Below are 25,486 nucleotides of genomic sequence, written 5' to 3'. Positions count from 1 at the left end.
TTGCCATTCGTTGTCCTGTATTTTGCATTTTTTCATGTTAAATAAAAGATCGCCATGATACTCTACTTATTTTTTTAGTTTTTAGAATTGTTTAATTTATCAATTGTCGTTTGATGCATGCGACGCGCTATTGTGCACGATTAACACGTTGTTACATATAAGTGTTATTCTGTAGTGACATAAGAATAGTACGCAGATACCAAGAGGCAAGAATGGAAAATAAATACACTTTTTTAAATAGACAAATGATTAAAAGACAAATAACACATAACACTAAAGAATAAACAACACTGAAATACAGTCATACACGCTGAAACATGTGTAAATTGCAGTTACAATATGTGACATATGCACTGAAAAAGGTGCCATTCACAATGAAAAACATGTCAGACGCACAGAAACAGTTAGCATACGCACTGAAAAGGTTGCCGTACGCACTTAAACCCGTGTCGTATATATTAACTCTGATATATATTGGGGTCGTACATACTGAGAAAGATGTCGTACGCACTGAAATAAGTGTCATACGCACCAAAATGGGTGACAATCGTTCTGAAATAGGTGTCATACGCCCTGAAATATATCGTATGCACTGAAATAAGTGTCGATCTTACTGAAACATCTGACATTTAACGTTCTTACTGATAAAGTTATCGCACGCACTTCAAAACACGTGATTCACGCCCTGAATAAATTATTATATTTCCAAAAAGGCATTTCGAGAACGTCACCTTTATATATATATATATTTCACCCATGGGATAGACAGAATTAACCAATATGATATGGAACGACTTAATGCGAATGTGGTATTATTTTTTTGTTTAATCTTTTCAGTTAATACTATTTTAATATGTTTGATATCGTGACAGATTAGCAGTGAAGGGGGTTTCCCCAAGTCGTGTAAGCAAGTACAGATTTAATTACAAATCACACTCTCGGTAGAACAATTAACTTATTTTTTATAGCATGTAAAAGATATTGTTTTACTAACACTGCTATCATATATATAAGAGTTCAAATAAATCAAAAAAAAATAATACAACAAATGTATCATGTATTATTCAAACGTCCGTACAAAAACAAATACCATGATACAGGGTTATCGCATGAATAGTTATAAATATTGTCCCGAGTAGATATGTTTATTCCACGAGCTTGCAATATATATTTTCGAGCGAATTACATTCATTCGTTTATTCACTATTCACTATACAATAACCGTTTAATGCGATGCAAAACATAAATAATGCTATTTTTCGTTTCGCTTTTAGGGAAATGTCGTGTTTCAAACAATAAACTGAAATATGCATATGTAGAGAAATAAGAAGATTTGATATGAATGCCAATGTGAAAAATCCATTCTTCACAAGATACAAATTGACGTAGAAGTTACAACTATAGGTCGAGATTTGTATGGTTCAATATATGATCTTAAATTTTTGGACCCAAATTCAAAGCTTTTAAATGCATTTTGTTAAATTAAAAAGGGGCAACAGAAGCCCTGACAAAGGGACATATGTGGTATGCACAAATTAATGTCCAGTATAATATACAAAAAGTATTATACAGAACTACTTTAATTTCATCGCTTTGCTTTTATCAGTCTTTTAAGCACACACTATATAAATTACGGATTTGAGCGCTTTCGGCTGCGTATACGTCTAACACGATTATAATTTAATGTACACTTATATCAAGGAGCTTTCGTTATGGTGTACAACCAAAAAACAAAAGTTTAGCATCCCAACTTTTAACTGAAAATAAAATAAAACGAACTATCGATTAGTCTTCAATATGTGTCTTTTATTCTTTTTAATTTGATTTATTGATTGTAACGTTTGTTGCTTAACAACCAGTGGCAAATATTTCATGTATGTTCAGGACGAGAACAACTTTTATCTTTAATCATTCATGTATTCAAAAGTACATCAGTTATGTTGGTCAAATGTTCAACAGTTACACTATGCACAAACGTTGAGAAAGTGTAAAAATTGAACGTGGCCTGGTTAAAAATGCATATAACATCTAAAATGATGAAGTCGTGAATCTGATGGCATAATTGATTGCATATGAAGCTAACTTTTCCCTCGTACAAAATATGGGAGCGACAAATCGATTCAATATTCTTTAAAATTATTCAATGTCCTTTAAACATGAATGCTGTTAATTTCAGATTATTTTGGGAATTTTCTACAAAGATATGAGCTCTCACAGTTTGTTCCTCATTAACTTCAATGGAAGTGTTGCAGTACTTTCATTGAGTGGCATATTTCGTACGTTTTGTTGTACTAAATTCATGACTTCTTATAATCTACTTGATTCTTAGTCATGTGTATACCTCGAGAGAATTAAGCAATGACATTTTACATGTTAAAAGTAACTCGTTTCAGACGGGTGTAGGAAAAGTAGCCTGTATCAATTAAAATTTAATTTGTAATTGTCTACCAGTTCTCATGTCTCTTTTGAGATGTTTACTTATGTAAAAGAATCGCCAAGTCATCTGAACTGAAGTTAATAATTCGAAGTCGGATTTATCTATGTTCATACAAAATTGTCTTTTAGCATTGATTCCTGGTTCTGATAAATACTGCATGTAAATAGTTTGAACAGTTACGCAATTAAAGCACTGATTAATGAAGTGTAAAACAAGACGTGCACAGTGGAAAGTAATGTCAATTAACAACTCAAATATGGCGGTAAAATGACGATTATTACTTCTTGTCTGCTATTTTGTTTTTCTTACGTAAGACACCAGCTATTAATCTTAAACTTCTCATTTTTTAGCAGTTGTTCATTTTAATATGTTGGTTAAGTATTTTTCACTATATGATATCAGGTAATTCTTAGAAAGCCAATTGTCTATGACTAATGTTCTCACTTGTACGACTTATCAGGTAATTCTTTTTTGACCTAGAAAGACAAAGTTCTCACCTATACGATTAATCTGCAACACCCAATGGTCGTATTTCGTATATGTAATAGAATGATAATCCCTTCTTCATGGTTAAGTACGAGCGATAGCGAGTACTTATCATGAAGAAAGGGATTATCATTCTCTTACAAACTTAGAATATTGTAAAGTGCTCAAGGATAAAATGATCTCTTGATTGGTTCTATTTAAAATTTAGTTCCATTGTCAGTGCAATGTTTGCAATTAATGCATGACTTTTGGAAAATATTAAAGATTGTGATTTAGACATTAGATGACACAACAGTACAATGAACTTGTAAGAAAAGTTTCTTGATTGTGAATATGAATGTAAATCATATAAATTTTAGCGAGGAATAATTTTTTGGTTTTATGTGCAGTTTTAATTATTAAATTCAAAATTTGAATTACAACTAAATTTTATTTTAAAGTCTATGTTAGAGCAATCCTTTGCATAAGATTTAAGGAAGCAAGACACTGCTCCTCTTTTATTGGAAACTTTTGGTTGATTCACTGAGGCATAAATGGAGCGGGCCACCCTCATTTTGTAGTCAGTGCACCTCTAGATTTTGGACGAGAGCACTTTGCTATATTCTAAAAAATCGTTTTTAATCTGTTAATACATTTCTTAACATGTGTGACTTTTCGTGATAAATTTAAAAAAAACATAGATAAAATTTATCGGTATCAAATTTCGTGCCAAAAAAATAACGGAGGAAAACATTGTATGCAATATCGCTTTTCTCAATCGCTTGTTTCTGAAATTCGTATACTGCATATTTAAAAAGCAGAGTGCATAGAACAATATGACACATTCATGTTCACTTATTTGTCAATATTATGAATCTTAATAATAGTTTTACTCACTTATACGTATGTGATGATGATAGTGGTCTATGATTTTTCTTACCTTTTTTAAAAAGTTTTACTTTATACTTGTCTTAGCTTGAGTTAACTTAACGATGTTTCTACTATGTACCTGTAACAATGTTAAAAGCTTAGCTTGGTCTTTGTTCATTGTTGAAGACTATATCACTATGTTGTTATGTCGTTATTTGTAGATGACATATACAATGTGATTAAAATACAGATCATGTGTTCAAGCTGAAACTATAAATAGTTTTTAGGCCCATAATCTGTTACAATAAAAAATATCACGCCTCACGCCAAAAAAGTGTTATATTTATATTACCGGAAAATTATTTAAATTTCATTGCATCAAACTAAGACTGCGGTTGAATTCCAAGATACTGAGGCTCTTACAAATGTTAATGTTCGTTCATTCTTGTATGTATATAATCAGCTGGATCGGAGACGGCTGTCATACTGTGGTAGTTTGAACCGAGACAAAAACCGCTCTTCCCTTACATGATTAATTGACATTTCATACAGAGTCTACATCCTGGTCACGTGTTAATGAGATTTAATCAATGAACATGAGAGATTAATAAGCGAGGGTTAAACTGTGTCTCTCTTGGGACGTATCATCATAATTGACGTAAAAACTACTTATATCAATATCATCCATCACTTATCTAGTCCTAATACCGATACGCAACAGTCACAACAATCTCATCTCTACGTAGATGCAATTAGCTCCATCGCGGTACTGATCCATGAAGTAATATCGTAGGAATTTGTGGTTCTCACTCAGGAGTTGGTCTTCAACAATTAATCAAAAATGTTGTTGATTGTTTAATAAGTCTTATTTCCATAACCAAAATAAACTTTTTAAAAGACATGGAAATACTGGATATACACGCTTTTAAAGTTTGCTCCGAAATTTGTTTGACATACAATCATGTTTTATATTTGCATCATTAGTTTCTACCTAAACGATTATTCTTTATCATATTAAAAGCAGTATATCTGTCGTTATTTTAATATTTCTGAATAAAATAAATCTGCAAAGACCTGTAGCAAAAGTTCTTTTGTGGTTATCGCCAAATTGTTTGACACAAACTAGTTTCTTGCTCGTTTATATTCCATTTTATGTACGTTTCCACTCTATTTTAAGTTATTTTTTGTTTTCAGTACGGGTCAACTCTATTATAAGGTTATTTATATTTTTAAAACTTTTATGTCATATATATATTATCAATATCAAATGTTGATGTTTGTATGTCTACTATATATAATCTATTATGTCCAAGTCGTGTATGGGACGTTTTACCTAAGAATCACTTCTTAAGCATGCAATTCCTATTTTGAGTGTTTTAGTTACTTAATTTTTGAATACTGCAATCTTAGTTTGTGCCCATAAACACAAACAAAAATGTTGTGTTTTCAAAAATTTTGGTTTGTTTTAATCCATATTGGCGCGATAAAAGGGTGGATAACATTAAATGTAACTTAAAGGACATATCGTCGCTTTTTTCCCTTGTGCAAGTTATATATTGGCAACTATCCGAAAAGTTCACACAGACAGCCAACACAATGGTACCAATAATCCGACAAATGACCTTTACTGAGAGGTCAGCATCTGGTGACCAATGTTAAACAGGAGGCTGTACAATAATACAATTCAGTCTTTGTTTTTCAAAATTTCTATTTTATTATTTTCTAATTTAGATCTTTGAAAATTGTACACCTAACAATGAAAACAAAGCCGTATCGTATAATAATTACCAGCTAAAGTGCCTCTAGACATATGACTGTAATGTCAAACTGGTTACATGGAAAGGCTTCTTAAATCACTATTAATGAAAAACCTATTTTCCTACAACTTTTGCCTGTTGGGATCTGATGCTTGTGTCGAGATTAATCATGGTTTCTGTCATAAAAATTACCCGCAGACTAGTAACAGTTGACAATCTATTTCTGGTATCAGATAGAAGACTTATATAGGCATCACTTTCATAGGACATTGCTGTATCAAGTTTTCCGCTAGGTTTTGGCAGTGAGCTTTAATATACAAATATAACCTTTACGTTTATCGCGTAACTCAGAGGCAAATAGTTTTGTTGTTGAAATTGCATGAATGTGAAATCATAAAAAATTGAAACTGATTGGTTTCAAAATATTTGAATAAACTTCTGATACCACTCTACTACGACTACTACTACTAATATTATATGTTTTTATATTATTATTATTATTATTATTATTATTATTATTATTATTATTATTATTATTATTATTATTATTATTATTATTATTATTATTATTATTATTATTATTATTTGTTTGTTGTTGTAAAACATAATCGATTGATAGACATATTCCACTTTGTGAAAGTAATGGACTTCATCACATCATCAACGACACGAAGTCAATCATTCGAAAATCTCCATCAGATTCATACTAAAACGATATAAATCACGAATCCCCAGACCTATGGAGAAATATTTTCCTATACATTAGCCTTTTCCCCATGTTTTGTTTAAATTCTTAGATTGTTTTACTTTATAAGACTATAATTAACGTATCACTTATCACAGACTAGTTTGTAATCCGGATTTGTTTTTTTCTCAATCGATTTATGAATTTCGAACAGCGATATACTACTGTTGCCTTTATTTATCTATAAATTATGAAAAATGGTTTATGAAATGCAGAATCATGACAGCCCACAAATACAACCATCCGATGCCTGAACCAGAACAATGAATGTTTTAAGTGTTTATGTGAGGTACCCTATAGAATAATTCAAAAGTAATTGAAAGTGTTCAAAAGAGAAATTGGACAGTATTGAGATTGTTCCTATTATTGACATTCTTACTGATTAATATGGAGCCTTAGTAGATATGTCAGATATGTATTAACCTATCGCTTTACGAAAACGTTAATAAGCAAATAAAGCAATTGCATTCTCGAGATAATGAGTAGATTCCTTTTGATTTGTTTTTAGAACTCCTAACTATTCAAACCTTTAGAATATAAGTAAAACAGAAACTATAAAAATCACACCAAACTACTGTTATATCCTATAACCAACAACCAAGATAACTCAAAGAAACCAAACTACTGTTATATCCTATAACCAACAACCAAGATAACTCAAAGAAACCAAACTACTGTTATATCCTATAACCAGCAACCAAGATAACTCAAAGAAACCAAACTACTGTTATATCCTATAACCAACAACCAAGATAACTCAAAGAAACCAAACTACTGTTATATCCTATAACCAAGATAACTCAAAGAAACCAAACAAGCTGATATGGATGCACCCTAGAAATGAAAAAAAATAAATTTCTTAAGTGTATATCAGGTATTCCTTTATACAATCACACATTTGGTGACGTTTCATCGGTTACGAGCGTCTGACGTATCAATTATAAGCCTGGTAACTTGGATAACAATTTACCTAAGGCTATCAGGGTAAAACAAGTCATGAGTATGAAGGATCCAACCAACAAAACTAACAACCAAGTACACAAATACCTACTCACTCATTTACAAATAACGTGTACAGTACGGCTACTAACAAGCAAGTACACAAATACCTACTCACTCATTTACACGTGTACAGTACGGCTACCAACAACCAAGTACACAAATACCTACTCACTCATTTACACGTGTACAGTACGGCTACCAAACTAACAACCAAGTACACAAATACCTACTCACTCATTTACAAATAACGTGTACAGTACGGCTACCAACAAGATAACATCAATTATTGAACCAGTATACAAATACCCGTACATGGGTCTAAACTCTAAATGTTCTGTTAAATAATACTTATCTTAATATAATCTGGGTCTAAATGTTCTTTAAAATAATACTTATCTTAATATAATCTGAACAAAATAACCAAGAATGTGAAGTAATGCTATGAAGTCATTCGAGTATTATTGTGTGTAAGAAATCGATTACAAATTCATCTTACAAAAGTTTAAAGAAATAAGTGCGTGTAATGTAGCTTTCATCAAATTAAAATAAAAGTTTAAATTGTCAAGGCTTTCCCAAGGGATTGCAATTAATTTTGTCTGTAGTTTCCTGTTAAAATAATCAAACTCAAATTTAGTTAGGAAAATTATTTTTGTTCGGGTATTTCTTCAGATTACGTGTTTGTGTTAACGTCGTATGATCATAAATTTGTGTATTTAAGGTTTTAATCTTTTCTTTGTTTTCAATTGAAAAGGTTACATTGCGTTCATTGTAAATCAATCTTTAATATATTGAAGAATATCCTGTATCAAAAAAGATGATCTTATTGCCAATGAGTCAACTCTCCACCAAATCCCAGTCAACTTAGGAGTTTAAAAACAATACGCATAATAAGCTACAAAAGACCCCGAAATGTTAATTGTAAAAAAAAATCATATCAAATCGCTAAACTACTACAGCTCCTACATGGACAAGCGCATACTTTACGTGGCGATGTAAGACATGTTTGCTGTCACCAAACCTTCCCCTAACATGGGTCAGCGATGTGACAGTTAAACAAAAGAACACATTATATCAATCAGTCGAAAAGAGCTGAACTGATCAGATCGATAAAAAGCACACAAAAAATATAACGAAAACACAAAAGACAAAAAGTACACATCTAGGAGTATTCGCGGTTACTTAAAGCTTGTTCAAAGCCAATAACAGCTAATAAAAACATATGTTTTTTTTTTAAATATCAATCAGTACACATCCAACATCCGGTGGATTTAGTGCAAGATGTCATTAACAGTCATTACAATAATCCAAGAAATAAAAGTGAATTTTTCTAACATTAGTTTGTTTTTCAATTGAAAAGAAATATTATCAAACAAATCACGCAATGCAATTTCTATGCTATATTAAATTAACAGGATTAATTCAAAATATACAGTCAGACAAAAATTAAGCGAAACCGGCTTAAAATTCGATTAAATATTGTAATTTTCTATTTTTTTTTCACATTTTATACTACAATTTGTTAATTAAGTGCGAGGCATATATTGAGCTCAAATTTCATAACTCTATCTTTATGCCTTTAAATGAACAGTATAACGTGCAGATTGAAAAGAGGATATTAGGATACTAGTGAATAACTATTAAGATTGTATTTACTCACAAATGACATCAAACTGTGTAGATATTATGATCTATAATTTTGCAGACGGAATTGTGTTTTCAAGAATCCTTTCTAATCCAATTATAGTTTAGTTGTTTTACTAATAAAATCATTGAATGAATAAGTTATTACCGAACAGTTAAATGTTTCTGCATATCAACCTTAAAATCACTTTCTAAACTACTTTCTTCAAATCATATTCACCTTATCATACCATGCATACAAAGCCTGTGACTTGACGTTTTGAAAAATATTAAATAAATTCAACATGTTTTTAAAATGGCCCCTCTGGGGCAGATCAAAAAAAAAAAAAAAGATGGCTAATGTTACAACTCATCAATATCGTGCTGCTGATCAAGTATGACGTCATTCTGTTCAGCAGTGCCTAACAAAAAGTTAAATAATTAAAATATCGCACTCAAAGAAAAATTCAAATCGGAAATTCCCTTAACAAATGGAAAAATCAAAAGCTCAAACACATCAAACGAATGGATGACAACTGACCTTTTACAGACATATCCTTGTGTAGAAAACGGTGGATTCAAACTGGTTTTAGACTGGTTTTGAAGCTAGCTAAACCTCTCACTTGTATGACAGTAGCATACAATTCCATTACACAAAAGTGTGATGAAATTTTGTGCGACAAAATGATATCGAAAAATTCCAACTATTGGAAAAGAGTTTGAACTTGTCTGATAGATCAGAAGTTTGTATAAACCTTCCAGATCAACACTGTCAAGCTGCTGGCAAAATATAATGCTATCTTGTCAATAGTATCTGAGAAGAGTGTGACAAATATGTTTGTTAGATGAATAGACGGACAAGGGAAATGGACTCATAGAGTTCAGATATAAAAAAAAAAAAAATTATGACATAAACATAATATTGTATATTTATCTGGCGATAGTTTAAGACTTCAAAAGGAATGCACAAAGAAGTTCCTTATTATATATGACGTCTAATACCATCTTTATTGTATAAATGTTTTAATTCTTTGTCTTGTATTCAATATAGGTATAGTAAACAAATATGATACAATAGAAATACAACATTCGTTTAACATTTATTACGTTAGCTAAATTATTATTTTTTGTCTCCCGATTCTGCTATGGATTTTGGATTTTTTTTATGCAGCCAATATTTTGTCCTTTCTTGTCATTAGAATGTATTGGTTATGAGTTTAACTTGTTTATTTGTCTTCACATCAATTCGGTTACAATGAATTTTGCACGATTACAATTCCTGTACAGCTGTAATGATAATGCTATTAATATGCAAGATACTTTTTCTTTGACTCTAATTTAACGTCACATTCACAACTGACATGTCGTTTTAAAATAAGATGACAGCTTGATAAGATTTTTTTCGTTTAAATCTTGTGTCAAGTTACACTGCCTTCGTGACCGTCAAATCTCCAATCGTAGGCGACAACTCCTTAAATACAGCATTGTCATACTCTGATATTACGATTGTTATTGGAACCCTGTTGGGGACAACTAACTTAACAACTATCGTCTATTTATTTTTCTTTATGCTTTTTCCATGATTATTGAATTCATTCTTGAACAATGTTCTTGTAGGTTTTCCGTGAACAGATAATTAACTCCTTTTGTTTGGGTTCATTTACGAACGAATCATCAGATGAAAGTCTGCAAACGAGTGAAAACTGACTCCTCTACTAATGGAAATCAGCAGGGTAAAATGTTTTCTAACACCATAGAGAACACAAAATCATATATCAGAATGTACTTACAAAAGGAAATCTATTTGAAAAGATTTTATATGAACAACGTCAACTTGGCGCTTTTTGTTCAAAGTAGACAATAGAGGAGAGTAGTTCATTTTTCTCCATTTAGATGCTCAGCATTGGTGGAATAAAAAGTAAAATAACAAAAATACCGAGCTCAAAGGAAAATTCTTAAAGAAAAGCCCTTTATCAAATAGCTCAAACACATCAAACGAATGGAAATCAATGTTTTTGCTTTACGTCACCTTATCAAGGATGGACAGGAAACTAAAGTCAATAGACTAGGTGCTTGATTGCGCCTTATATCAAGTACTAGTAATTTTTTTGTTTGCATTATCGTTGAACTTTTAGGATGGTTTTTGCGAAGTTTGATACAACAAAAGTTTTCTTGAATATAAGAATAGATATATAGAGTTGTGGTATATGATTAAAAAGACATCCATCCACCAAAGAATGAAGGTTAAGGGTGTAAATAACTCCAGGGCACCGTAATGGCAATTAAAATATGCAAAACCCGATCCGTTTAGTAAGTTATATAAGGCAGCGGGGTAACAAATTGTTAAACAGTTCCGTAGATTGATGTCGCATTTCATGGGAAAATTGCGTAAAATCAAAACATTAGAAGAAAATTCAGTATTAAATCAATTGAAAGGATTTGACTCATCAGATCTGTACCAGGTACAAAGACGGATAAAATGACAAAAATACACCCGTATTGGTTTAATATTACTCCCTATTACTAACAACTGTTCAAATCACAATTTCAACTTATAAGAAGAAACTGCTTACCAGCAGATATATCAATCGGAAATCATCAGACTGATTTAGCTGAAAAAAAATATAAACAATATCAACAAAGTGTAACTTTGACCAATGCCAAAAGATAAGTATATCTACAGGATGTTGTTTATTCAAATTACCCGGCAGATAGTTTACATGGATCATATCTCTTTTTATGAGTTCAAATAACAACAGTGCCGAAAAACAAAATTGGGTTTTGATATCCAGTTTATAATCATACGTCTACAGGTACAGCCAATCTTCCAATCATAGTCTTTAACTCTATGTACGAATTGAAAAGAGATTTACTATGCAATACCCAATAACAGTATCCCCGACTAAATACTTTACATATCAATCATATAGATTACAATCATTGAAACCTAAATATGTCAGTTAAGACACGGGCTATGCTATTTGGAATATATACACTCCGTAAGAAGGGACCAAAAGGACAATCACCGTTCAAAAGAAGGAAAGTAAACATTGATGAGCGAATAATTGTCTGTTTTGTCGTTAACTTGGTATTCAGCTTGTGAAACAGTTGGTTCTGAAATCTGTATCTTAAACATCGAAAGAGTTGTACATTCCATAAATAAATTCATTATTTGCATATGTTCTAAAGAAAACTTCATGAATGATTATCAAAGTTTCAAGGCATGCTGCATGCTTTAAATATCGGTTGTCATTGTTGATTGACTGATATACGTTTGCGTAAAGGTCAAGGAAAATGCATCATACAAATGCAGGACGAAAACAATTAATCAAATACGCAAGTTCTACCAAACGTATCAACTGTGGAGATATTTGGATAATAATTACTGTCATTTCAAAATAGTTATCAATAAAGGCAACAGTAGTATACCGCTGTTCAATATTCATAAATCGATAGAGAAAAAACAAATCCGGGTAACAAACTAAAACTGAGGGAAACGATCAAATATAAGAGAACTACGACACAACTAAGACACATCAGCGAAATGTAACACACACAGAAACGAACTATACTGTAACAATGGCCATTTTCATGACTTGGTACCAAGCTTATAATTTAATACGCCAGACGCGCATTTCGCCTACATAAGACTCTTCAGTGACGCTCAGATCAAAATAGTTTGAAAGCCAAACAAGTACAAAGTTAAAGGACCAAAAATTCCAAAAACGTTGTGCCAGTTCGGCTAAGGTTATATATGCCTTGGCTAAGTATATCTTTAGTCAAACGTGAGTATATAAGTAAGAGGTAAAGACATTTTATCCTGCACTGCGTACAGAAGAGAAACCAGATTTAACATCAATGTTCCGATTGGTTGTGTCTGTGTTTGGCTGTGCGGTATATTAGATACGTAGCTGAAATACGTATCTAGTATACCGCACAGCAAAACACGTGACTGCATATTTACATATCTCGCACATCAAAACATGTGTCCTACGTATTAACATATAAACATCAAGAGTTATTAACATATCCAGCACAAACGAACAATTCCCTCAGTACATGTCTAAATGTTTTACCTAAACATTTTATGTTGACCATATTTCTATACGCCGGTTTAAACGATTATGGTATAATTCATGCTAGCTTTTGGTATTTCTTTTACATTTTGTCGTTTGTTCACCTATACAATGTATTATTGAATTTAGTCCTTTTAACAGTTATGCATTTTGCTCAATAATCTTGTGCACTCTGGAGTCAGTTAACGGATTGATAGTAGTCAGATAATGGAACGATTTAAGTAAAGATAACAATTAAAACCATTTAATATGTATTCAATATGTGGACTTATTGTTATTTTACTGCAAAATCGGCTATGAAGAACAGCGCCTTTGTTGTCATGGGGATCAAAAAAGGGAACATGACTTGGGCAAAGTGGTTTTCATGGATTGATTACATTTCAATTGAGTACGATAATATGCTAAAAATATTTCTTGTTACACCATATGCTACTTAAGCTCTGTAAACATTCCTCTTACACATCAATTTTCAGAAAAAGATCAAATACTTGTCTAAATAAAAATTATGGATACCCGGGAATAATTTACTGACAGCATAGTAGAACAATCAGAGAAGCGTTATTTAACGACATATATTTGACAACAAATCGTAAAGACTTCCTAATTTGATGTTGATACATATTTACCAAACACTTGCAAAGAACATAAAAGAAAAATCATAGATACATATTAATGTATTTGTTAGTTTTCATCATGACGATCCCCTTGTAGAATTGCATCATAAGCAGTCTTTTTTGGTTTTTTCGCATTTCACGATACATGTATTTTGATAGTGATAAAAGTGCTCGTTCTATGGTATTGAAATGAAATGAAAGGATTGAGTAATGCTAATGACAATGTGCACGGAACAAAAGTCGTGTTCAAACAAATGCATTTTTAGTGACAAAAGACGTGGTTAAACAAATGCAATTCTAGTCGTCTGCTGATTACCATCTTAAGTAATTCTTAGGATTGAATTCAATATTCTAAAACTGATAACTGGGCCATGAAAGACAAACTCCTCATATTATCCGAAAAACAAACAAATCTACTATCGACCATCATCGTATGACAGACTGCACTAAGACAAATATCTTAGCAACATTAAACATTTCGTACTGATCCTACTCATGTTTAGAAATCTATAAAACCAACCTAAACCATGGAAACTATATTATTTGATCAAATTTAAAGCTAATAAGTTCACATGGTTCCAAATTATTAACTGAATAAAAAGTAAAATGACAAAAATACCGACATGGAAAATTGAAAACGGAAAGGTCCTAATCACAAGCAAAATGAACGTTCATACACATCAAATGACTGACATATTCCTAATTTAATACAGGCCTTTCTTATGTGGAAAATGTTGAATTAAACCTGGTTTTATAGGTAGCTAAACCTCTCACTTGAATTAAAGTCACATACAGTTCCAATATATTGATAACGATGTTTGAAAAAAGCAAACAGTCATTATAAGAAAAAATGTCAAATAGTATACCGCTGATCAATATGGGATACAAACTAAAACCGAGAGAAACACATCAACTATAAGAAAAAAAAGAACGAAACAAAGAAAAGATCAAAGTTTTACATATTCTCAACGATTTATTTTTGCGTTATTTTTTTATATGCGAAAGTCGCGAAAATTAATCGTTCTCGAAAATAAGATGGTTTATAGTATTTGATATCAATTTATTTATTGTAGCCTTGTCGTGTAATTTTGTCATTTTAATGTTATAATTAACACTGCCATTAAAGCGGGAGGTTTGGCATGCCACAAAACAAGGTTCAACCCACCATGTTTTCATAAAATGCCCTGTACCAAGTCAGGAAAATGGTCACTTGTATGTTTGTCCATCTGATGAGTTAAGCCTTTTTCAACTGGTTTTTATAGTTCGTTCTTATGTTGTACTGTTATACCACTGTCCCAGGTTAGGGGAGGGTTGGGATCCCGCTAACATGTTTAACCCCGCCACATTACTTCAGTATGTGCCTGTCTCAAGTCAGGAGCCTGTAATTCAGTGGTTGTCGTTTGTTTATGTGTTACATATTTGTTTTTCGTTTATTTTTTTTATATAAATAAGGCCGTTAGTTTTCTCGTTTGAATTGTTTTACATTGTCTTATTGGGGCCTTTTATAGCTGACTATGCGGCATGGGCTTTACTCATTGTTGACGGCCTACAGTGACCTATAGTTGTTAATGTCTGTGTCATTTTGGTCTATTGTGGACAGTTGTCTCATTGGCAATCATACCACATCTTCTTTTTTTTTTATATTGTTTCATTATAGTTCTTTTCTTTGTGTTGCATTTCGGTGTTGTGTCTCTGTTGTGACGTAGTTCTCTTATATTTGATACGTTTCCCTCAAATTTAGTTTGTAACCCGGATCTGTTTTTACTCTATCGATTTATGAACTTTGAACAGCGATATACTACTGTTGCCTTTATTTAAAAATAGTGATACAGCAGTCAACACTGTTATAATCTTAATCACTATAAAAACAAATACACATGTAAAAGATAAAATCTCACTGAAAATGTGTGGATGGGACATCTCGTTTCATTGCCTATCTCTATGACACTCGCTCCATTGTATAAAAGCTGTTCTTGCAAACAATATTTAAGAATTAAACAATCTGGGTAAATTTTAAAATTAAATAAGAAACAACGTTATTAAAATATTGAACAGTTATACGTGTGTCACACTTATGTATCTGTAAATGTTATATGGAGCATGTATGATTAATTTGTCTAAAATTGTGTATCATCCTATAAACGGCACTTGCTTTCGGAATTTATTTTTCAAATACCGTCCATTTCTGTGTTCTATCCACTGAGGATAATGTGTGTGTGTATGGTGACAGATCTGTCATACGATTACAAGTTTGAAAACTTCAGAAACCAGGAATAGCATAATTAGGTTTGGCATTGCTATAACGATTTTATGAAGACAAATTTGAAGCAATAAACTGAGTTCACACTATTGTAATGCAATTTGTCACCTAGAGAGCTATTACACTAAGGATTTGTTAAATAGAGTCTGATTATAACTAAGTCATATGTGCTATGGTAACGACTTAGATCGTAAAGACAGAGACTGAAAAATAGCAGTCAAATATTGCTGACGCTTCTCATCATACCTCTACTGAATGTAAAAAAAGCAGGTTGAAATCATTAAAAGCACTACTTCCTCATACTTATTTGTCTAAACTTAGCTACCACTCACTCAATTTTCCCTCGTGATCTTAAAAAAACATAGGGAATATTTGTTCTTTGCGGATTAGATTCTCTAATTTGTTTATATGTCTAGGTCACAGCTTGAGAATGTTTCATGACGTCTGTATTTCTCTGACTTCCGGCTTATAATTGTTGTATGGTATCTTCTTCCTTAACCCTTCTTTGAATGAATTCACTTTAAAAACCATATTTTTATATTAGTCATTCCAGTGATGCAATGCATTGATCTGACTTTTATCATTCGGTCTTTCGGTTACTGTTTCTGATTTTCAAGCGACTTAAATGCGACTATCTTTTCCTAGGTAGTATGTGGTTAAGTTTATATGTCTCATGGACATGTCATCAGTTCTTTCAAAAATTTAGAATACAGAAACATTGAAACTTATATCTACGAATACAACTGCCTCATTTTTATCCTTCATTAAAGTGATACAATTTGATAGCGAATTGATCAATGTATGTCTTTAAGACTTGTTTTCGACATACATGAATGTGTCTTAGTCTATACTTTTTCTTAAATTCCTTATTTAAAGAGTTATTGTAGGATATATGATGAGTCAATTAGATTGCAGTAGTGAGTAGTTTATATATGTATTTTCTTTAGAGAAGGTCTTTGCATCTGGTATTAGTTGGCATATCTTAGTTGTGATTGAATTGATTTACTAGTAGAAATGTTAAAGGTTCAATTGACAAGATATTAGTTCGATGACTTATTAGATCATTCAAATTTCCAATAAACATTATTCCTTAGTGAAAAGCTTGTAGTATTATTTGATTTCAATTCACACATGCTAAGTTAGTAAATATTTAAACAATCGTATGTTTAACTGTCAATAAAGTCCATGTTTGGATGTTAGTGATTTTTTATACTGATTAATGACACATGCTACTTTAACATTTAGTCAAATCAACGATCGGGCTAAATCATCAGTGGGCAGAGTTCCTTAACACTGCATTTTTTCAAGCTTTATAAAAAAAAAATGCATGCAATCCTTAAGAGGCGTTGGGAGAAGTAAATCGGTAAATTTGTAAAAGGTATTTAATTAACATGCCCTTTAAGTGAAGACGCCATTTTCAACATCGTTCACTCTAGCTTAATTATTTTCAATATAGAATGAATTACTCCTCTAGCAATGCGAATTAACTAACAACTTTTGTATGGTTGTTACACTTATTTTAAAGAAAAGAAATAAATTTCAATTATTTAGTTATTCTTCGTCCAATTATTCATTTCCTTTTACAATTGAAAGCTAAAGAAGCCATATCGTTTCTCGTGAGACCCTACGGTTGTTGATGGAAAATATATCTTAAATTCACTAATTATGTATAGTATAACAAATGAAAAGTCAAGTTTTTAGATGGAGACAAAACGAGGATTCTGTAACTTGTCTTATCAATTGTTAAGAGTAGTTCGGTGTTGGCATGAAAGTACTAATATTGTGTATTGAAATTTGATGTTACAAAATTTTGGAATTATTTTAAACATAGAAATATATCTCTTTCATGCAAAGCTCTAATTCCTGGCCCGACTTTTTTTTTTTTTTTTTTTTTTTTTTAAATTTTATGGCTTATAATGTTTTTAATTATGTTCGAGTTATGAAATATTCTGGCATCGAGTATCTCTATAAATTCATAAAAATTCATACTAATTTTATGGACGTCCCCTATTTGAATTTGCCTCTTGGAGTTCGATCGGTATTTTTGTTATACTTTTTATTGTCAAATGCGCATCTGGTAGAGAAATAATTAGTACCGCTAATGTTATAAGTGACATATCAACTTCCTTATGTTAGCAGCAGTAAACCTTTTAATTTGACTTTGACATTTGAATTAAAGCAGAATGTTGAAAATTTGAAAAAAAAAATTAATCAAAGAACAATATTATGTTTCAATGATTTTATAACACCAAACATATGAACTCTTACAATGTTTAATTGCAGAAATATAGAGGAGGATAGTTTTTTTAATAGTATTTCCAAATTACTAATTGATTTAAAGTATAACGCGATATTCGGTGACTATGACAACCTCCTCCATTCTAAATAGAAAAGAAGTGTGAAAATATTATTGAATGTGTGAAATATCTGTCATATAATGCCACACATAAATCTAATAAACTTTCTAATTAACTACTACTGAATGATCAACACTGGAAATTACCATTCTGGTCATGTTAGCCTTAAATTGAGAATCAAGTTAAATTAAGCACATCGAATATACAGTTATTATTAAAGTTCCTATAGGACATGTTTTCCTGGTTGATATCAATGTGACACATGTTTAGTCGATATATATATACATATATATTATCGTCTATCTAATTGCTTCCGTCCTGGGCGAAATAATTTTGCTGTAAATGAATCGAGATTGTTGACAATGTCAAAATATTAAAAAGGAATCTGTTGACAAAATTAGCTTTTTATATTTGCATATTAGTTATACATGTATTACAATAAGAAATCACAATAAATCACAATAAAGAACTCTTTCGTTCTTGTTACTCGTTAATGAATTGAGATGAATTGTTATAATAAATATTTTAATATTCAAGTTGTACTCTTGTTTGCTTCAACTTTGTTGAATGTCCTTGAAGTCAAAATTTATTATTAATATAAATTTTGGATAAGAATTTTATTTTTCCAAATAAAAAGATCTCGTTTAACTAGTTTTTCTTTTATTCTCTTTAATGCCTGAAGAAATTGTGAGAAATGACTGAATATAAACGATGGAAAGTTTCTCCCCTGAGACCAATTGATTAACTAAATGATTTTCACCTGATTCACATGAGCGAGTTTTTCTTTTCTTAATAATATTAGGTTGTTGTCTCTTGGAACCAAATACACAGAACAAAGACATTCTTAGACTCTTTAGGAAATATAGAATCGTAAATATACATATAGAAACTTTTAAGCTAATTTAATATTTTTCGTAATGCTTGGTGATACAATATTTGGTAATTTTGAACGCCACAATGAAAGCATTTGATGTCATATGTATAAGTAATTTTTGTCAGAAGACATCATTGGGTTAGTTGAAGCAAGGACTGTTAAGTAAAAATATCAGATTCGTAGTAAAATAAATCGTTTAACATAAGTTGCTTCTAAATTACATTTAGTTTTTTCATTTGAATATTATATTATTCTGGAACGTCAAACAGAAAATCCGACATTAAATGGAACCAATACAGTTGAAATGCACTATTAATTTCTTTATTTTTGCCGATCTGCCAAAGTTGAAATTATGGTAAAAACTAAGTATAACTATATCATGTCACGTGACCAATTCAATATAATAGTCAATTGTATTGTTCTGGAATTTATCCTCTTTGCTAAATATCCAACTGTTTACACAGCTCTTTAACGTTACGAAAAACCAAGATGTCCTCGAATATTGACGGAAATGCCCGACATTTCCACCGGAAATTGGTGTATTATTGTATTGAATGTCAGGTTATTCAAGAAAACAGTGTACATAGGAATCACTGTGCAAATTCATTTAATGTACATAAATAGTATTTGTCCATATTGTATAAGATAAACTTTTATAACACAGCGTCGTTTTGAGATCACTTTGACAAACATTGCATTAAGGCACTTGACATCTAAAAGTATTATGACCTAAAGAGCCTAGAAATAATTTCATTGAAATATATCGGTAGCGCCAATAGTGATAACACTTAACAGGTAGTTCACATCATTGTCACTTGCATTGCATTTGTTGTCGAATTCATTGTCGATCATGAGAACGAGCAAATAATAGGTCATAATACATTTTTGACATTTACCTGCTTTAGCCCCGTAGTCAGCATTTTGTTGTTGACATAAATATCAATTATATGGTCATTTTTATAAATTTACTGATTGGAAAAGTATTAATTATTCGAAACACTAAGGATTTTCTTAACCCAGCCATAGATTACCTTAGTCGTATTTGGCATAACTTTTCGTAAATGCTCTTCAACTTTATATTGTTTGGCTTTCAAACTATTTTGATCTGAGCGCCACTGATGAGTTTTATGTACACGAAACACGAGTCTGGCGTATCAAATTATAAGCCTGGTACCTTTGATAACTTTAAGAAGGTAACATGTTATATACATGTAAATATGATGTAAAGATTGATTCATATTCAATTTATTTCCATGTTAATAACGTATTTGGTTCAATACCTATTAAACAAGTTTACTGGGTTTTTTTTACATAGACTATAACGTTTTTGTTACCAGCTTTTGAAATAAATCTTTCAAAAATATTATCAGGATTGTTGTAAAGCCCGTGGTAAAATTTTCACAAATTTGATAAATGAAGTCAATGTACGCTAAATGTCTTTCCTAGAAGTGAGACATATACCATCGTGAGAAATGCTTGTTTCGTTAAAATTTCTAAGCACTTTTCTTTTTCATATTTAACAGAAACATTCAATCTCTATGAACAGGGAACCCTATAGGGGATTGCAACAGACACATTTACAGATATGCTCATAAGCTTTAGCACCGTATTTCCTTATGACACCATAATTTTATCATGCACCATTCGAGATATTAATAACACATAAGGTATAAACTTGTAATATGTTCTGATATTGAGCTCTGGGAGCAGTTATTGATCGGAAATCGTAACTTGTTGAAACACATTAAAGGGCTTATTTTTACATTTGATTCTGAACGCTCAATGAAACCTGTAATAATAGATTTTAAAGGAGTTTTTACTGCTGTTCACTTATTGATTCTTATAAAATTTTCGCCTTCAAAAAATGAAAGTATTTCTCGATCTGTTAACGTGTTTGCATCTTCTTATCAACAACAAAACCTTACGATAGCTTTGTATAGGATGAGTTTTCATGAAGATAGTACTTTTAATCTCTCTGTATTGATAGTTAAGAAAGTGCTTGGTGATGAACAAGTGTGTTCTCATCTGATGTTATACATGTGAACCAATTAATTATTTTTTTTATAAAAATTTGTTTAACGAAGATGCCATCCGATATATATTTCGACCAGTTGCAGTTAATAAACGATTAAAGTTTTAACTTAATGCTTAAACAATTCAGAAGCCTATTAACTGATATAACCGATATTTTTAGATGGTTCGAATCTCTTTAACTTATCATAAGACTGCTGCCCTAATATTAACCAAGTATGATATTCTCATGAGTCTAACTTTCGTAAAATATTATCTTAAAAATCATTCTTATCTGAAAATTCAAATAGAAAACATATCTCAAAAAGACATAAAATGTTTTATTGTTCACACTATAACAGCTTATCCACGTCCTAAATCATTTTGGCGTAATAATGTATTTCTTTAGAGGCTCATTAAACTGATTGACATTTTTTATATAAAATACCAACAGCCTGTTGAGCCAATGTGGGATTATTTTATTGAGATGATAGAAAACAAAACAATCATACAATGATGTTATATAGAGAGTCATTGTTCGAATTGTCCGAATGTATTTGTACAATCAGATATTCATTTGAAACTCATAACTGTAGAAAAAAGGGTTAATCCTCATCCGATTTTTTTTGTCACCCCGTCCTTCATTTTGACTCTAGTTATTTAATTTCTAAGACAAAATATACTACTTTGAATGAATTAGTTGGATATATGTATAATATTCAGTGTCATATTGTCCAGCACCATTTCAGTAGATACATTCGTATGACATAACAATGCAGTGACAAATGGATACTATACACTAAGCCTTCCAGTTATCACGTGACAAATGGATACTATACACTAAGCCTTCCAGTTATCACGTGACAAATGGATACTATACACTAAGCCTTCCAGTTATCATACTTTTGGAAGTTATAATACTCCAGGTATTGGCCCTTCAATAAGTTCAGTATTTCTGTGATAATAGATTGTGCCGTTTCTAGATTTCTTTTGACTCAGGTCAGTTTGGTACCTGATGATGTTTATTTCAATATTTATTTTTCTTTTCATTACACATGTTTCGTACTTTTCATTCTTTATTCAACTCTGTACTTGTACCAACGTTTTAACCTTTCCAATTGGATTTATTCCAGGAATGACTTTCTAACGAGATAAACTGCAGGAACGACTTTCAAACGAGATATATTGCAGTGACGGCTCTCCGGTAATATATGTATTGCTATTCTGAATTCCTGTGTCATATATTACTGTAGCGGCTTTCTCTTTGCTGTAGAGAGTTTCCACTAATATGTATTACCACAGAGATTTCCCAATGCCATATATTACTACTGAGTTTCCAATGAGATATTTTACTTCAGAGAGTTTCCAATGAGATATGTTTGTCTCCTTTGAGGTACATTCATAGCTCGTATAATATTGAGAAGAAAAAAAACATATCTTACCATGTATCAAGTCAAGAAGACAGTTGGTTTCCATTCGTTTTAATATGAAACTTGCATAATTTTTTTTCCTTGAACTTTTTGATAAAATCCATGTTTATTCTGTATTCTAATAGTTTAAGAGATTCATAACACTTTCCATACAATGTATTTTGTATAAATAGTGTTGTTAGACGCACAGTACATTCTATTGAAAAAATGCTATCTTCTTTGTATTAAAAGGTGTATAGTGCCGCACAGACAATTGAAGTACAGAATAAACATGGAATTTAGCAAAAAAAAAATCACAAGAAATTATGCAAACTCCATATTAAAAAATGATTCCAGGTGATTCATGTAAAATAATTGAGAGTATCGAACTATTAGTCATGACATCTATAAAAAAAAATTAAAAAAGTAATATTTTCTATTTTATTGATAGATGTCAATTGAATATACCATTGGAAATAACAGGATAGTACTTCACAGAAAGAAACAACATGTCTAATTGCATTTTGAAAAAAAGGTAAAATGTCATTCGTCCGCACCGCGTTTCTTGGTGTACCTTAATTTCATTAGGGACACTTTTAGTCGAATATTTGAAAGTCAAGGATGTATACAAAACGAAAATTTCAAAAAGTAATATGACCAAAAGGAACTGCACACAATAAATACATATATGATAAACTTTGCCTTATGAAGTTAAAACTTAATCATAAGTAAGTATTTTTTCAACGTGTATTTATTCTACCCAACAAAAGTTCCCTTTGAAACTTTGTTATAAACTATGCAATAATATGTGTTCCTGTTGGAATAAATATCCTATAACCGTTATTACACAAGGAATAAAAATACTGTGATATTATAATGGAAATAATATTACAAATATTTTTTTCCACACAATGAAATTCCTGTACCAAGATTAGAATATGACAGTTGTTTTCCGTTTATTTGATGTGTTTGATCTTTTGATATTGCCTTTTGACAATTGTAAGGACTTTTCATGTTGAAATTTCCTTGGAGTTCGGTATTGTTTTTATTATACTTTTCAATAACATGTCAGTGCCATCTGACATGGCCTTGTGGATGATAAAGAATGACACGTTTTTATTAATTATCTTGGTATTGTTGAGAAAATGAGGAGACTTCTATGTGATATAGATCATCACTAACGAAGACTGCCAAATGATTGCACACAGTGAGCTAAAAAAAGCATGTTCATAACATGTCATTAACCATTCGCGTTAAAAAAAACTTTAAAATATATTGTATTGAAATTATTAACATGTATTGTAATAAATAAACTTTCCTTTGTATTAGACTAAGTAAATAACTGAAATTTTATACATGTGCCATCCAACATACTTTGCTAAACACTTAGTACATGTTTAATATTTTTTTACTATCTAAACTTTCATTTCACAATTCATCAGTGGTCTCTTGATGTTTTCTTTTGGAAAGAACTTGTCGGTTTGCTACCCATTGTTGTTGTCCGAACAAATTATTTTACCTTTGGAATTTTATTTGGTTGAGATATTTAGATAAAAGATAAAAAAAATAATGTCCAATAAAAAAGAAATTTTGAGTTGATTAATAAATTGCACATAGGTGGCAAATATTATATGTTAAAAATATGTAAATGATTTTTACGATTCAATTAATCAAATCAATTTTCTGTTTTTCTCTTTCTGTATGTTTCTATGCCCACAGTATGGGTCCTTTTTAATTATATGTAAGTTATTAATGATTTCGTATGAATGTTTATTAAACGTATGAAAGTTTATTAATCGTATGAATGTTTATTAAACGTATGGATGTTTATAAAACTAAAATGTATTTCAAAAACATCTTGGTCTTAAGAATTCATTTTAAAATATCTATATAACTTCATAACCTATTATAAAAAAGCAATCTATTTTTAGGTGTTGCAAAAATCAAATCGTTTCATGGAAAATGTTAACAAATAGTTTAACATGTATTTTCATACGTATGATAAAAAATAAACCGTAAGATATAAATTTAAAAGTATGTATTAAGTATGTACTAAGTCAATGGTATAAATGAACTGATCATAGATACCAGTAACAAACTGTTACAAAACATCGAAAAAAGTCATTAGTTTTTCAAAGGGCACTTTGTTTTTAAAAAGATAAAGTTATTACTTACGGTTCCAATTATGCCTTGTTCTACTCCTCTTCTGTTTCTGTTAATGCCAATGATATAAAAGTTAATTGTATGTAGTCCCTTTTTGATCTTTTCGTGTATCGGTAATCTACAGAAATTTACTTTTATATGGAATTGCCAATAACAGGGCGTGACTATTGACGCAGACCGCCTTACGCTTCCCACAATACATACGTCGACTTATCGTTCCAGTCTTAGAAAAGAAATTTATAATTAGTTTCTGGATGTCTCTATTAGCTTTTAACATTGAATTATTTTTTTTCAAACATCATATGCCTCCTTGAGAAAAAAGCTTTTAACGATTTAAGCGTAGGTGAGATAGATATATATTTCAGATCTATTGAAACAATGATTTCTCAAGAGAAAACTAACTTGCGAATCAAATGTAAAGTTAATAATTTATTTTAAACGACAACTTCTTGAAAGCGTTATTAGAGCTATAATTGAAAAGTAAACGCATCTCCTGTAAACAAAAATGGTGATGAAAATATTGACTAATTTTAATCAATTATCTGAGTAAAAATTAAGGTGATAATTGCTATATTTTTACCGGGCGAGTTAAACGTGTTACATAGGAAGAGAAACTTTATATATTCTTTTATCTAATGAATATGATATATATTATTAAGGTTTATATGTGGCTAATGCATTGTACGTTACCATCGTGCAAGAATTATTTAGGTTTTGGACATTGTAGTGAACAAAATCAAAAGTACAAATGTATTATAAATCTTTTTATGACATCCTTTTGATTTTTTCAAGGCACGAATTTGCCAAAGATTAGCATTTCTAAATTC

At 30.9% G+C, this 25,486-nt stretch overlaps 1 protein-coding gene across 1 annotated transcript in view; it reads right to left on the bottom strand.

The window, feature by feature from the left end:
* The window catches only part of LOC139506302 (uncharacterized), a 30,439-nt gene extending 5,608 nt beyond the window's left edge, over positions 1-24,831 (bottom strand). The window contains exon 1 of the mRNA XM_071295444.1: positions 24,672-24,831. The gene's annotated coding sequence lies outside the window, so the exon portion shown is untranslated. The remainder of the gene's footprint in view (positions 1-24,671) is intronic.
* Positions 24,832-25,486: the final 655 nt, after the last annotated feature.

This window comes from Mytilus edulis, chromosome 1 (genome assembly GCF_963676685.1).
Source record: "Mytilus edulis chromosome 1, xbMytEdul2.2, whole genome shotgun sequence".
NCBI classification, from domain to species: domain Eukaryota; kingdom Metazoa; phylum Mollusca; class Bivalvia; order Mytilida; family Mytilidae; genus Mytilus; species Mytilus edulis.
The sequence above is the reverse complement of the archived record's forward strand: the minus strand, read 5'-3'. Positions and strand labels throughout refer to the sequence as shown.